This window comes from Triplophysa dalaica, chromosome 16, assembly GCF_015846415.1.
Source record: "Triplophysa dalaica isolate WHDGS20190420 chromosome 16, ASM1584641v1, whole genome shotgun sequence".
Taxonomy (NCBI): domain Eukaryota; kingdom Metazoa; phylum Chordata; class Actinopteri; order Cypriniformes; family Nemacheilidae; genus Triplophysa; species Triplophysa dalaica.
This window is the reverse complement of record NC_079557.1, coordinates 12,835,572-12,850,064: the sequence shown is the minus strand read 5'-3', so window position 1 is coordinate 12,850,064 and position 14,493 is coordinate 12,835,572. Positions and strand designations below refer to the sequence as shown.

Here is a 14,493-nt window from a genome sequence, read left to right as displayed (position 1 = left end):
GTAGACAACCCCTGCTACGCTGTAACTCTGAATTATGCATGGATGACATACAGACATAAACACATTTTCCAGTCTGCGGATTTTCCCATCTTATCCAAGAATGTCCTATTTCACTGGCCGGAGCGGTTGAACACCCAGCGTGTGCACCAGAGGGCCAAGAGTTGGGGAGAGACGAGATAAGAGGTGAGCGTAATGTCATTGCTCCTCCCCTCCTGGGCTCACCTCTTCTGGGGAAACTTCTATCTACTGTATCCTGTGTATCTGTCCATCTCTTTCGGTCAGCCAGGAACGGTTGTTTTATCAGTGCCTCTACTTTTCCATTTGCTCTCTCCATGGCCCTAGCATTATGCTGCAAAATAGCTCCTTTCCTCTGGCTGGCCTACACACTGGGACGTTTACCCTCCAGTGTTCCTTCCTGCAGATTCCAAAGACCAGCCGATTCAGAACTACCATGGCTTTCATAATTGCAGAGGTTGCAGGACGCTTACCCCGTCCTCTCCCTCATGTACATGTGATGAAATTAATTGAAAAGAAAAGCAAATAGCTGCCCAAGGATCCTGGGTATTGCTATTATTATAATTAACGGATGAAGCTTCGGCCGGTTTTCTCTGTGGCCCATTAGCTTCCGGGCTCGTGTATCTAATGAGGTGCCTTTTATTTGTTATCAACTGTACTGTGAAGGAATCACTCATATGAGGCGAAAGCCGCCGTCGTTTGGGATGTCCCGACCAGAGGCTGACAGGACTCCGATGTGGTCAGGAATAGCCAAGTGAGGAAGGCTTAGTCACGGCATAAAACAGCACAGCAAAATCATGCACTACTGGTAAGAGGTTTACTTAGTTTTTGCTACAGTTAAAAGCTTATACATGATTATGATAGTAATTAAATGTAGTACACTTAAATGTACAGTACATAAAGTGCTCTATGTTCACACACCAATTTTACTTTATTTATAAAAACATAGTCTAAGATTGTTTAAGATAAACTTAGGGGTCCAGTTTATAAAATTTAGCGACATCTAGAGGTGAGGTTGTAAATTGCAACCAACGGCTCACTCCACCCCTCAAGCCCTCCCTTTCAGAGCACTACATGAACATACACATCACTAAAATGTCGTCACATTTTCACTTTTTTCAGAAGAAAATAACGTATATACACAACCCGCTCTGTAGAGCAGTTTGTCCATTTAGGGCTACTGCAGAAACAACATGGTGAATTTCATGTAAGGGGACCCACGCTGTATGTAGATAGAAATTGCTCATTCTAAGGAAATAAACATAACTCTTCATTATGTAAGGTCTTTATACACTTTTGAAGTCATAGTTATATATATTACATTGCATTTCTGACAATAGAATCCAAATGAATTACACACTGTACCTTTAAGAGGATCTAAGTGTAACTGTGTTTTTTTGAGACACCTTAAATTAATTACAAAAAATAAAATAATGAACAGAAAATACTGTATTTATACTATATTCAGTACTAACTTAATGTCCGAGATAGATCACTTTAAGCACACTTATGGAAGTATATTGAGCATAATGAAATAGTGAATTTTGGAGCACTTTTTTACCTGGGGATGTCATTAACATTTCTTCTCTAGTTTGGGTAACATTATGAATCTCACAACTTACCGAAACTCTCAGAAAACCAATTGTAAACATCATGATTACTCACCCCTTGATCCATGTTAGTGGACGAAAGGGCAAGTTTAGTCTTGAAGAAGGCATGGGATATGTCCAGTCATGTGACTCGGGGAAGCAGACTGTGTGTGTGTGTCCAGGGGGATGTGTGCCAGATATAAGCTCTTCATTCATCTTAGCAAAACAGCTGTGAAAGTGCTGAGTAAAAAATTCAATTAAGAGCCAGCTGTGCTGTGAGCCTCACGTCTCTCTTTAGCCAGATTCTTCTCTCATAGGCTCCTATCTCTCGCTCCTTTCTTTCCTATAGCATCCTTCTGGCAATCCGCCTATGCTCCAACACCACCCCCTACTGAGGGAGACTTCCCCCAAACCACAACCCTTTAAATAAATGCCCGGAACCCCCCGCTCACTCCATCCTCTAATTTGTATACATTGCACAAATAATGACTTAAATTAACCCATATAGATTTACATTGATGATCTATGATAGAGAGGATAGATAATCTTTAATCGTAATTTTAAATATGTGTAATAATTGTAACAAGAATCAGAGCCCTTACCCTTTTCAATATGCCAGTGTTTTTGTTTAAAGTTAACTCTAAATCATACCTTAAGTCTATCCCACGATCTCCCAGTACTGCTTTGTAAGCTAATCACTTGTAATTCTATAAGTTCAGGGTTTAATGAGCTAATTTGCATTTAAGGAATTCATCAAAATTGATTAAATAATTAATAGTGCCATACATCTTATTCAGAATGTAACATATGCGGTTTAAGAACAGACACGCACACAAAGCCATGCTGCATGTGATGCAGTGACATCATTAACCCTGAAACCTGCCACTGTTATGGATGATGCAAGCAAAGCAATCAGGATGCGCTCATTGCACATCAAAGCCATCGATAAACCGCTTGTCACCACAAGTAATGACCAGTTGCATGTGCTAAAATGTCTGCTGCTATGGAGGAATAAAGAAAAATAGAATCTGTGTTCACTCTTAAAAATAAAAGGTGCTTCACATTGCCATAGAAGAATCTTTTTAAGGGTTCCAAAAAGAACCATTAACATCCGAAGAACCATTCTGAATCACAAAAGGTTCTTTGTGGCGTTATAAAAAGGTAAGAAAGAAATTGTTATTTAAAGAACCTCTGACTGAATGGTTCTTTGTGGAACCAAACATGGTTCTTATATGGCAACGCTGTGAAGAACCTTTCAAGCACCTCTATTTCTTAGAGTGTTAAACGTTACTGTTTGTCCTGCAAAATACCAACACGGAGGTATTTGCAGCATGTTCCAGTGATTAAGTAATAATGTTCTTTTACAAATACTGTTACCTAATTTGTTGTGTACCAAAATTAGTCTATGGAGAATGAATATAAGCCCATTTTTTTATGCACGCATTACATGAGATGCAAAGTAATGAAGTCATAGCTCATCCAAAAATTAAACTTCTGTCATCCTTTATTCACCCTCACGTTGTTTAAAACCTTCACATGACATGAAATGTTTCAGTGGATTTGTATCATTACAATAGAAGTCAATGGGGTCGAATGTTATTTGGTCAACAACGTTCTTCTTTCATTTTTGTGCTCTGCAGACAAAAGAAAGTCATAAATAGTCAGGTGTGGAATGACATTAGGATGAGTTTATGATGAAAAAGAAAGCAGCTTTAACACTGCTGACAACATTGTTCCTCATTCAAAACCGTTGAGGAAAGTAAATTAACTCTGGCATCTCAGTTGCCTCCTAAAACTGAGCACATTCTGCTCTTCTACAAGCCCGCAGAGGAAACCTTCCGAAATGCTCTGTCCTTTTAATGCATGACCTCATGCTGTTTCTAACAGTCTCATCTGCTTACCTTTTCTCTCTGTGACTCTCTCTCAGATTTGGTGCAAATCTAATAGCAGCAGGTGTGGATTGAGGGGGAGCATTGCATTGCCCTTCTCATTTGGAGTCAGTAGACAAGTCCCCGGCTCATGAATATACTGCGTTCGGAGGTGGAATTGGAATGCAGCTGAGGGATGAAATATTGAACAATCCATACAGTGTGCAATGTTTCATTCCACCTCATAATTTTAGCAATGCATTGATATCGCCTCTGTTGTCTTGCCGAATTTACAAGTTGATATCTTTGTTGAACCTCTTCTGATCTCTGCCGCTGAGTTCTGGCCTGTTCTGGAGCTCTCTCTCCTTTTGCTCTGCCCTGTCTTCACACTAACCTCCAAACAAACACACACACACACGTGGTTTTGAATGCAAACACAGCATGACAATCATGTTTTCCATCTACAGTTCAAAACCAGCGCTTTACATGCAAAAGACAGACATTATATGGCGCCGCAGGCGTGTGGAGTGTTGTGTCTGCTAGAAAAGCAAATAGGATGCTCCCTGACATGAGGTAACTTTTGCGAGTTGTTTGCATGCAAATGAGGAGGGTGTAGGACCAAGTCATCAATAGAAACATAAACGCCTGTTTTTTAGATGAATAATATTTTGTGAGATTTTTTTCTGATGAGCTTTGAATATCTTTGTAGGCCCTATGAATTCACATTTTGTGGTTGTGGCAGGGCCAGCTGGCATCTTTAGTTGTCTCTGGGAAGTCATGGCTCTTTTACTCCTCTTTTTTTACTTTCTCTGAATTATAGGTCTATCAACCGTTTGTGACAAAAGGCAAAGGTGGGTTTGTCTGAGTAAAACGGTCGCAGTCTTGAATTGCTGAACGCTACCATGGATTAGTGCCGCTGAACTTGGTTTGGGGACAAGGAAAACAATTCCATGCTGAGTGGTCTTGGTCAGAAACGGAGAGAATAACCTCATCGAGAATCGCAGCTTGCTACAAAACAGTTTTTTCACTCCCTGGCCTCTATCTTGCAGTTGCAGGTGGGGGGCACAAGCCAACAATACTGAATACATCCTTGCCTTTGTTTCTGTACAAATTTCAAGCTGCAGTACACGCTGTGTCATAACCAAATCACAGGATCACCCGTAGAGTGTAAGAAATGTTTGAAATGCGCATTTCAAAGGCAGCCATGGGGTTTTTCTAACAAGGTGTTCTCAAATAATCAAGCTTTAATGTTTCCGGCCTATAGGGAAATATGCAGTTAGATCTTCGTTTGGCATTGAATAACGGAGAAACACTCAACAATGACTCCCTGGTTAAAGGTTGTAATTGCATCCCATTTTCGTTATGCCCCTTTCTCCTTCTTAGTAGGGAAATGTCATTGTGAGTCCACAAATACGCATTATCAGATCAGACAAATATGACGTTTTTACAGAGAAAAGTTGCCAACATCTCATGTTTTTGTAGTCCAACATACAAATGGTTTTATATGAGACTTGTGTGTTAGTTTCAAATACTGTTCTAATAGGTGTAATACAGTGTTTTAAATAGCATAGAATTTAATAAATCTACCCTCAGCTCCTGTTGTAATTTAATTTAATATATTGTGATCGTTTTTACATGTTTTTTTTTTGTTTAGAATATGCAATAGAAGGTTACCATTGTGACAACTTATTCGATAATTCATTTTTATATTTATTCGAAGAAAACTGCAGGTAGCCTTGGCTATGTGCAAAAATGACTTCAGTTATCATGCGATACACTGGAATAAAAAGTACGACCATGTGCTTTGGCAAACGCTACAACAATCACGTCCAAAATGTAAACGAAATGGCAATTTGCACGCAAGTAATCATAAATGTGCAGATTTATCGATTTTCATGTCAGTATCGGACACTTGATTTTAATTCTCCTCACATCTCCGGCAGGTGCAGGCGCGCGCGGGGCAACTACCTGAAGCGCGAGCAAATCCTCCGTAAGAAAATGAAAGGAACACGTCGTTTCCATTCAGCATCTGTTGGTCAACTCGTAACTCACGTCGACGGCAATATTTATCCGTCCGGACATATGTTTTGAGGTTTCAGCGGCATGTGTCTGAAAGCATGCACGCCGGTGCGGTCTGTTCTCCCTCGGTGTGAATGGTAGCGTCCGATCTCCTTGAGCCCGCCGCGCTCAGACGCGCACATTCAACGCGCGCGCCTCTGTTTGGCTTTAATCAAAGCAAACGCTTGTAGAGCCTCCCGATCTCGCCGTGCTTTATCAAGTGCTCATTTTGAAAACAGCAGGTTCCCGACGGACAGCATCATTGACTCTTCATTCACAGCTGCATCAGGCTTTTAAGCGTTATCCGTTTATTTTAAGTGCGATACATTTAAAGGAATTTTCAGTTGTCTTTAGAAAAGTACCAGTTCGCCGGGTTGGCGTTGGAAAGGGACATAAAAGTTTCCTTCGGGAAATGAACAGGCTGTTCAGCGCAGGTAAGAGCTTACATTTTAATGCCCAGCACTCCGTGCTTTTGCAGTGCACCTCTCCATACATCAATGACTGTGTTTTCACACTTGTGTGAATGCTAGAAAAACAAATAAACAACTGCTGACAAATGCCTCTGATTAAAAAGCTACCCCGGTCTGATCTCCGTGCTGGTAATGTGGATCTGTCGCGCCGGTTTCATCATCCTCTTCCTCATTATTTCTGGCGCTTTGACGGCATGCCAATAGGACGCGTCGTTGTCGGAGGGGGCAGTTGCTGAAACTCTTTACTTGTTTACAATTATCTTTAGAGTCGGGTGTCTAGGTTTGTGTGGATTTACAGAATATAGATGCGTATTTATTTTTGTAAAAAAATCGCAGCGACCTTGTAGTGAGAGAACTGGGCAGTTTATGGGAACCGCATACCGACACTGGCTGCCTGTGAGCTGCGCGGGCGCAACGGTGAATCATCTGACCATCCACTCTTCATCCACAGAATCATCAGCAGTTGCAGAATATGCCAGAAATGGCTATACTGTATCTACAATTAGTGTCATATGCTATATAAGGTCAGGAACGGTATGGCAAGGCTCAGGCTCCTTATTAGTGTTTCTGCAAGGAGAAGCAGATTGTTGTCACAGTGTTTACTGGTTTTGCATTACTAAACTTCTTACCTCCCTCTGATGATGCAGCCTTGATATGTGCCCAGCTGTATCATAACAGGACACTAAGGTAACAGTTCTACCAAAAAGGAAAAAGCTTTATCCTTGGGTTATTTCAATTATTTTTTAGTAGATTTTTTGAGAAGGTTGTGCTCCGTTGCAGTAAAAGTAGTTAGTCAGTGATTAAAAGCACCGTACTAAATAAACAGTTGTCTTAAAATCTGCATGTCATGTCTACTTTCTAAAAACCTATATAACCTACATATATCTAATATATAGAGTGTGTTGTTTTGTATGGAAAAGCGCCTTTCAGAATAACCAGACAAAAATAATGTCATGTAAGTTTGATACAAGGGCTTTTCTTCCCACCCCTCTCTTTTATTTGGATTTCTTCCACCATTTCCCTAGTTCCCATATATGAAAATGAAGACTAAGCTTGTGTTTTGCAGTATATTCACTATATTAAAGAGACGTTTTGTCGGGATGTTTTCTCTTCACCTGCTCTGTTTGGAGTTTGAAGTCGCTGAGCGAATGTGCTTATTGATATATGATTGCTGTGCCGCGTTTAGGAGTGGAGGCGGTCGGACGATAGATGCGAAAGATCAAGAGATGAAGGCTCCCTGTTGGGCCTCAGGCTTTCATCCAGTCCTTCTATCTCTCCTTGTTCATTCCCTCCATCTGATCCCTCTCTCATGTACCATATCTCTCAATTAGAGCTCAAATCTAATGGACACCGAGCAGAGAGATCCGCTAAGGGCAAAGACGTGAGAATGTGCGAGCAGAATGAGTCAAATCTTTTTTCAGTAAGAAACAGACAGTCAATGTGGCATACTGCAATCTTAGTTTGATGCTGTAGGTATGCAAGATTTATAAATACGTTTCTGGGCAAACTACTCCTGCTGTGTATGAATTGTCCACTGTTTTTACGCATTTAACATATTACCACGAACAAGTATGTAAATGACACCAAATTGTTTGAGAATCTCAGTGGTACCTCATGCAGAATAGTTTGCCTACTGTATCATACATCGTATTTTTGGTGTACTTTTTCCATAATACGTGCAGGGACACACATAACATCCGTTGTGCATGCACAGTTCAAGCGGATAAAGACTAGACTGATTATCCCTCAGTCCAGTTGGCACCTGCCAGACATTGTTATCAGCCTCTTGGTACAAGGTATGTGTGTGTGTTTTTAAACCTCAGAGGATATTTGGACGTAAACACTATATGTGTTGGCGAACACACTATGTCCACACTGTCTGAGCGACTAAACGGCTTTAACGCCGGACAGCCGTGCATGTCATACACAATCCCTCAGCCTGGCCCAGTTGGCACGATGTAAATCCAGCCAACGTGTCAAAGCAGGCAGTGAAGAGCCGATCACACTGAACAGCCTCCCTCTCTTGGTTAGCATGGGTGTGTGTGCGGCCTTAACCCCCTTAAGCTCACACACTGGCTCGTTGCCTTCTTTGGGCCGCGAGCAGCCCGCAAACTCCAAAATGAGAGCAGATGCTCCGCTCAACCCGGCTCTGCTGAGCACCTTTGCTGAATGTAAACTCCTTCTGTTTGCATCCCGACTGTACCCTGAAGCCTCGCTTCGTAAGAGCCTCATTTTTCACACTAAGTGCGAAGACATGTTGAAAAACAGCAACAAATGTCCGGCTTGTTCAAATATCCATTTTAGTCTCCTTGTTTGGCTGTGAATGGACGGCCTAACAGACACTAAAGATCCGTGTGCACTGCAGTTGTGTTTTTTGGATTATCTCCACTTTAACCATCTTCGTGGTTTTTATAAGGATTGTTTTAACTTTCTACATACAATCATCTTAGATCATGTGAAGAAAACTGTATATGTAGGATGGATGTAGGAAAGCAAACCGTTCTGGGACACTTTTGACTTTGAAATGTTTCCTACTATGGTAGTTAATGTTGGCCAAGAAGTGTTTGATTCTTCCAAATATCTTTCTCTGTACTCAACAGAAAAAATATATAGTGATCTGGAAAAACTTGAGGGTGAGTAAATGATGACAGAATTTTCATTTTAGGTTGAGCTGTTCCTTTAAGCCTGGTTTTTAAGACTGGATCACAATGAACTACTTCATTTTGGGCATAATAGAGAAATTCAATGCAGTGTGGGCGTTGATGACCGTTACTATTTTCTTAATCATTACAAATGATTTTGACTTTCTTTAAATAGTGTGACTTAAGCCCAGATTTTCATTTGGCAAGCATCTTGGTGGATTTAGTCCATATTTCCAACTTTTCTAAACAGTGGCATCTCATCTGACAAAAAACGAAAATGAAATCAATAAATCTGGTCCGATTACAGACTGTTCATAATGGTTTGTAGTAGCGGCATTGGACGTAATCCTCATATTTTCTTTCGTTATTCATATTTAAATGCTATTATTATTACACCTACATGTGTCTTGTATATTGTTTTACAGTTACATCCAAATAATACACACTTGTTTATAAAAAACTACCGAAATCCCAAATCGCAGACGTTTATGTTTATAATTAGAAACACAAGTGTCATTTGGACATTGCAGAAAAAAACTATGAGTGTCTGCTTCCTTCATTCTTAAGTTTGAATTCTTTAAACTTTTTTACTGTTACCAGGGTTACTGGAACACACAATAGCTTTCTAAAATGTGAGTGTGTGTTGTTATGACGGCAAGTCTTTTTTTTATGCGTACGCAAGGCTTCAGATCTGGGTTAGCGCTGACAGTGTTTATTTATACCCTCCACAGAAAATTTGAGGATGCACAAGAGCATCAGTCTTCATTACTGTCAACATAAGCCTGACCCTTTCCAACCAATTAGGCAAAACTCTGGTTAACGCCTGTGTTTTTTGTTTGTTTGTGCGTGTGTATTGGCTTGGCTGGTGCAACAGAGTCCATTTGCAGTTATAGGAGTGTCTGCATCATTATCATCATGCGGCCCCCCGCTAGTCCTGCGTCTTTCGGCCAGGACCGCCATTTGTGAAGGAGAGCTGGGAATGGGACCAGATAGATGGTAAGGAGGGGTGGCTTGCGTGTTCGAGCAACTGAGATGTGTTAATGAACGCCAGGATGCATGAATGTGTGTGTTTCCATGCGTGGTGGTCAGTGTTTTTTGGCCATTGAGGTGGCATAAGCTGCCAGATTTGAAAATGCGACCTCCCTCGGAAAGTCAGCATAATGCTTATGTGCTGTCATTGAGTGTGTAGAAGGCAACCTGTGTGTTGACACATTAGGTGTGTGGCCTCTCTCCTGTCGAGCACTTTGACAGATGCAGCCTGTGATTCCAGCCCTCAACAGATTAAAAGATTACAGGGTTGGGTGGGGGTGTAAAACAACCCTAATGCACCTAAAACCGCATACACACACAGACAGCTGAGAACATCAGAGCGCTGATGAACAATATTTGTCCTGCCGGTCTGTCACCGTTACCCTTCTCAATATCTCTTAATGATAGGTTAGAACAATGGTGACCGCAGAGCTGACATGCATAGTTTTCACCTCTAGTCAGCCCAGCATTGGGCTCAGGTTGCTGTTGTAAAACTTAACTAGGTAATGGTGTCAAATCCACTACTCGGACAGTAAATCAGAAGCTTAAAAGTTACGGTTCGAAGAAGTTTGGTGGGAGTACACCAGTGGATGGCAATGTTAGTTTGTAAAGGATCACTAGGTGCCAGCGTGCATATAAACTTAAAAAAAAACTTGCACCTTGAGACTCGTTTTCAAAAGTTTGCAAATTCAGTCCCCATGCACAGTTGTTGTGTAAACAAACGGTAAAATACGTTTTTTAGTTGAAAACGGTCTTGTGTAAATGGTCTCATAGGCTGTTTCTCAATATGCGTTCTTCAGCGGTCATGTGTCCTTGTGTTCTCGCTCTACGTCATCACTAACCGTCAAAGTCTGCTTCCAATACTCAAGAACACAAGAACAGAGAACGCATGCAAGTATCCCAATGTGCTCTTGATATCAAGGATGCACTGAATGCAGACTTGCGCGTACCGAACCCGCTTGAAGTCTCATAAGTCATTTCGGCGGGTCCATCCGAGTTCGTTCTTTCGAGGCTGCCTCGCAAAACCCGGTCTCCACGAGAACCCAAGACCATTCTTTGCCTTCTTGGAATTGAGAAACAGCCAGTGTTTCTTTATACCCATAACCCCACTTAAAAAATAATAGAAACATTGCAGAAATTCGAATGGTTTCCTTTCAAATACCATTACGAACCCTTAGATGTTTCTATTGAAACCATTACAAAATTCCTTTTGTTGTTTTGGGCATTTTTCCAATAGGATTTAATGGTGTTCTATTGGTTTATATCTGCCAGATAACATCCCACCAACAGAGTCCATCACATACCAGTTGACACCATTATAGTTTCCATTAAATTCAATGCAATTCCCATTATAACCATTAAATCCATTAGATGTTTTATTGTGTTTTGGACAGGGTTTCATTGTTTTTTATTCAGCAGGTCTCTCAGGGCTCAAAGCATGACGGGAATGCGTTTAGTCTATATGCCAGAATAAAAGCATGCTTTTGTCAAAATTATAATACGTCTATTAAATAGAATGAAAGTGATTCCATAGAATGTCAAACTAGACGTCCAATAAATTATCAATTCTCATACACAGTTTAAGGTGCTGCCAAAATCTCAAAATAGCCATCAATTCAAATCTAACATCCTTTTGATACAATAATATACATCTTGCCCCAATTTTTGTTTTAACAGGAAGTCAGTGAGCGTCTTAAAAGAAACTGTGTTTGATTATTTTCTTTTTTTGTGAGCTGGGTCATAAATATATAACGCATATGTTTTTGTTCATAAACAAGGATTTAAGACCTCAGTAAGCGAGTTCCTGATTGATGGAGGCTCATTGCAAGTGTAAACTCGATGCTGATTTGGCTGTGGCCCAGGATGCTATCTTCAGCCTGTATTGGAGAGGAAGGTCCTGTAGGCATCTGTCACTGGTGCCTGCCCTGTCTAATACCCCTCTCCGTTGGCACTGTGAATTGGTGCTGAGTTACAACTGAGCTTCCCAAAACCATCATCCGCCTGTGATTCCTGGCAATGGCTGTCCTGTTCAGGGGGGTGATGCTGAGGGACTCAACACTCAAATAATGTTCTAAAGGAAGTTATACACCTCTGTTGTATTGCCTGTAGAGGTTATTAGACACATACTTGGATTTAGTTTGGGATAACATGGATTTTTCTAAAATGATATTCAAACCATTCAATCAAACATTTTTATCAAAAATATGACGCACTGTAATGCTTATTGGGGCTTTCTCTCTCTTTCTCTTCCTCATTCTATCTATTGCTGTAACCCCTGCTGTTGTGGGCTTAATATGCAATGCTTCAGGGATAGCACATCACTTTGCATTATGTTGGTACTGGCGTACGTGTTTGTGTTGAAGAAGAGAAGATGAGAGGGGATTGTTGTTACATACATGGGAATGATGTGTGAGTATTTCTTTCACAATGCCTTACTATAGTGTTCGGTTCTGAGCTCTAATAATAATATTAATAGAAAATGACATAGCATCCATGACACATACTATTATAAGGTATTGTTATGAACACAGTTATGGCTTAAAAGCATTAGACATTCAGTAGACTTCCTGCTATACCTTCAGTTATACTGACAACAAGCAGTTTGGACCTATCAACATCCCACAACCCTGTGATGTAAAGGATGACACAGATTTTGTCATTTGTGAGGGAGAATGTGTGTTAGAGGGATAAAGAATAAACAACAATGGAAAATGGCTAAATGGCTAAATGAATAGTGTGAGCAAAGAAGAAGAGAAAGAGAATGGCAGATAGAGGATTTTAGGGCCTTAGATCAGATTACGTCTCATGAGACTTCAGTCAAAAGTAATTAAATAAACTCTAATATTTCTACAGCTGACTGAGTTCTTAATTCATTCGGTTATAAAAGCATTTTTTTAATAGTTCTGTTTAAAGACATAAGTGAAAATTCATTATGTGTAGATCGGGAAAAAGAGGCTGCGCTTTATAAGATATGCATGTTTGCTGATTATCTGAGTGTTATTCATAACTTATTGTGCTTTAAGGCAACTTAATAAATGAAGACAACTTAAAAGTACATTTTCTTATTTTGTTATCTTTATTAACCAGGTGATTTCATTTTTAAACCATCAAGGTCAAGGATGGGAGAAAATCCTAAGGCCATTTTACACAAGGTGCAGAAGGTATTACCATTTGCTGCATCCCAATTCGCTTACTATCCATCCTAAATAGTATTTTAAAATAGAATAAGTATGTCCCAAATCATAGTATGCTGAAATGAGTATTTTCGAGTGCAAGGACACGTTCCCTTGAGTGGTAAAGCACGCAGCAAAATTGTGGCTTTCAATAGAAGAAACAAAGAAACCAAGACTAAAACACGCAATTATTTGCTGAAATTAAAAGCAGCTGGACTCAATGGTGATCCTTACGACTTACAAAGGAACCTGGTGTCTTTGGAGACTGATATGTTGCGCGGAATTGCATTTCATGATACTGCAAGCAGCCATTTCGCTGAGTGTTGCCACTCAAAGGTGTTTTGGTGTGTTGACGGTGGAAAGTCACATAACGTGCATACTCGCATCTCACCGGGAGTAGGTGGAGTTTAGTCTTAAAATGAAGTAAAAGATGCTTTGCTAGTTGAATAAATGTAAGTGTACAGTGCAATTCTCTCGCACAGGAAACTTTTGTGTTGTAAAGATTTCTGGTGTGAACATTGGCTTGGTTACAATCAACAAGGATTATATTGAAAAACCAAGTCCCTTTAGGCAGTGTAATATTTTGATCACATGTTAAACAATAAATAAATGGCTTTTGTTACAGGGGACTGATTCAATAAAACTGTCACCTATAGCCTTTTTATTATTCGTATGCGCTCATTTAGCGTCTGGCATGTTCAACGCCAACATCTGTCTACTGGAGCCTGTTGTTAATAGTTTACTCAGTTCTTTGATCATTTATTTACCATCATGTCATACCAAACCTGTATGGCATTCTTGAACTCTTTAAGATCTATGTGATGCATTCTGAATGGATTTTGGGCAGAAATATACAATTACTTTTCCCTGTTTCATTTCCAGACAAAGTGGGGAATGTTTGTATCGCGGCTGTGACAGGTTGAAAAGCAAAGGATGTGCATTCATTTAAGTGTGCACTTGGTTCCCATTGTTTGCATTTAATCCTTCTTATGCTGACATATAGAATGATAGAAAATGTAATTTTGTTATATCTATAGTCTTCAGCAGGCTGTTTATTGTTTTTATTTGCAGCAGTACAGTAAATGTTTACAAATTTATCTGTATATTCACAATTACAAACAAACCATTATGAAATGTCCTTTGGCCATGAGCGCCGTGGCATCCATCAGTCCACAGTTTACATGGAAGATATTGAGCAGCATTGCCGTTCTCTTTAACAGTTGGTCTCCGGTAGTAATTAGTGAAAAGGGACCCGTTCGAGTCCTAAATAGCTGACACAGAAACCTGGGGTCACAAGTACAGATCTGCAAGGATCTCTTGATAACATTTGCATTCATCAGTCCAGTTTGTGTGATCACTGGGTTTAGGTAAGCTCCAATAAACAATGTTTGTACTGCAAACATTTTTAGACGTTTTACCGCTGTTTCCGTTTCTAACTACTTTGCGCTGCGTGTATATTGAACGATAAATGTGGTGCGAACCTCATGCAGAGAGCAATCTTGCTACTCTCCGCTCCTCACTAATATCATAGAGAAAGAGGAACGAGAGGTCAGGTCCAATGATTTATGATTGCATTGATGCATTCAGGCCCGAAATGATTAATGTCTGCTGGGAACACTTTCAAAGGTAGAAGTTTAACCTCTGTACAC

At 40.2% G+C, this 14,493-nt stretch overlaps 1 protein-coding gene and 1 long non-coding RNA gene across 4 annotated transcripts in view; one reads left to right on the top strand and one right to left on the bottom strand.

Moving 5' to 3' along the window:
• tenm2a (teneurin transmembrane protein 2a) overlaps positions 1-14,493 on the top strand; it is a 514,782-nt gene that overhangs the window by 246,220 nt on the left and 254,069 nt on the right. The gene's annotated exons all lie outside the window — the stretch shown is intronic.
• LOC130437823 (uncharacterized) lies at positions 3,118-5,760 on the bottom strand. Of its 2 annotated transcripts, XR_008909238.1 has the most exons (4): positions 5,441-5,760; positions 3,767-3,866; positions 3,506-3,661; positions 3,118-3,238 (listed from the first exon to the last, which is right to left on the bottom strand). It is a non-coding gene; the product is annotated as an uncharacterized LOC130437823 (long non-coding RNA). The 2 variants fall into 2 exon arrangements; XR_008909237.1 differs by having other exon boundaries at positions 3,506-3,861.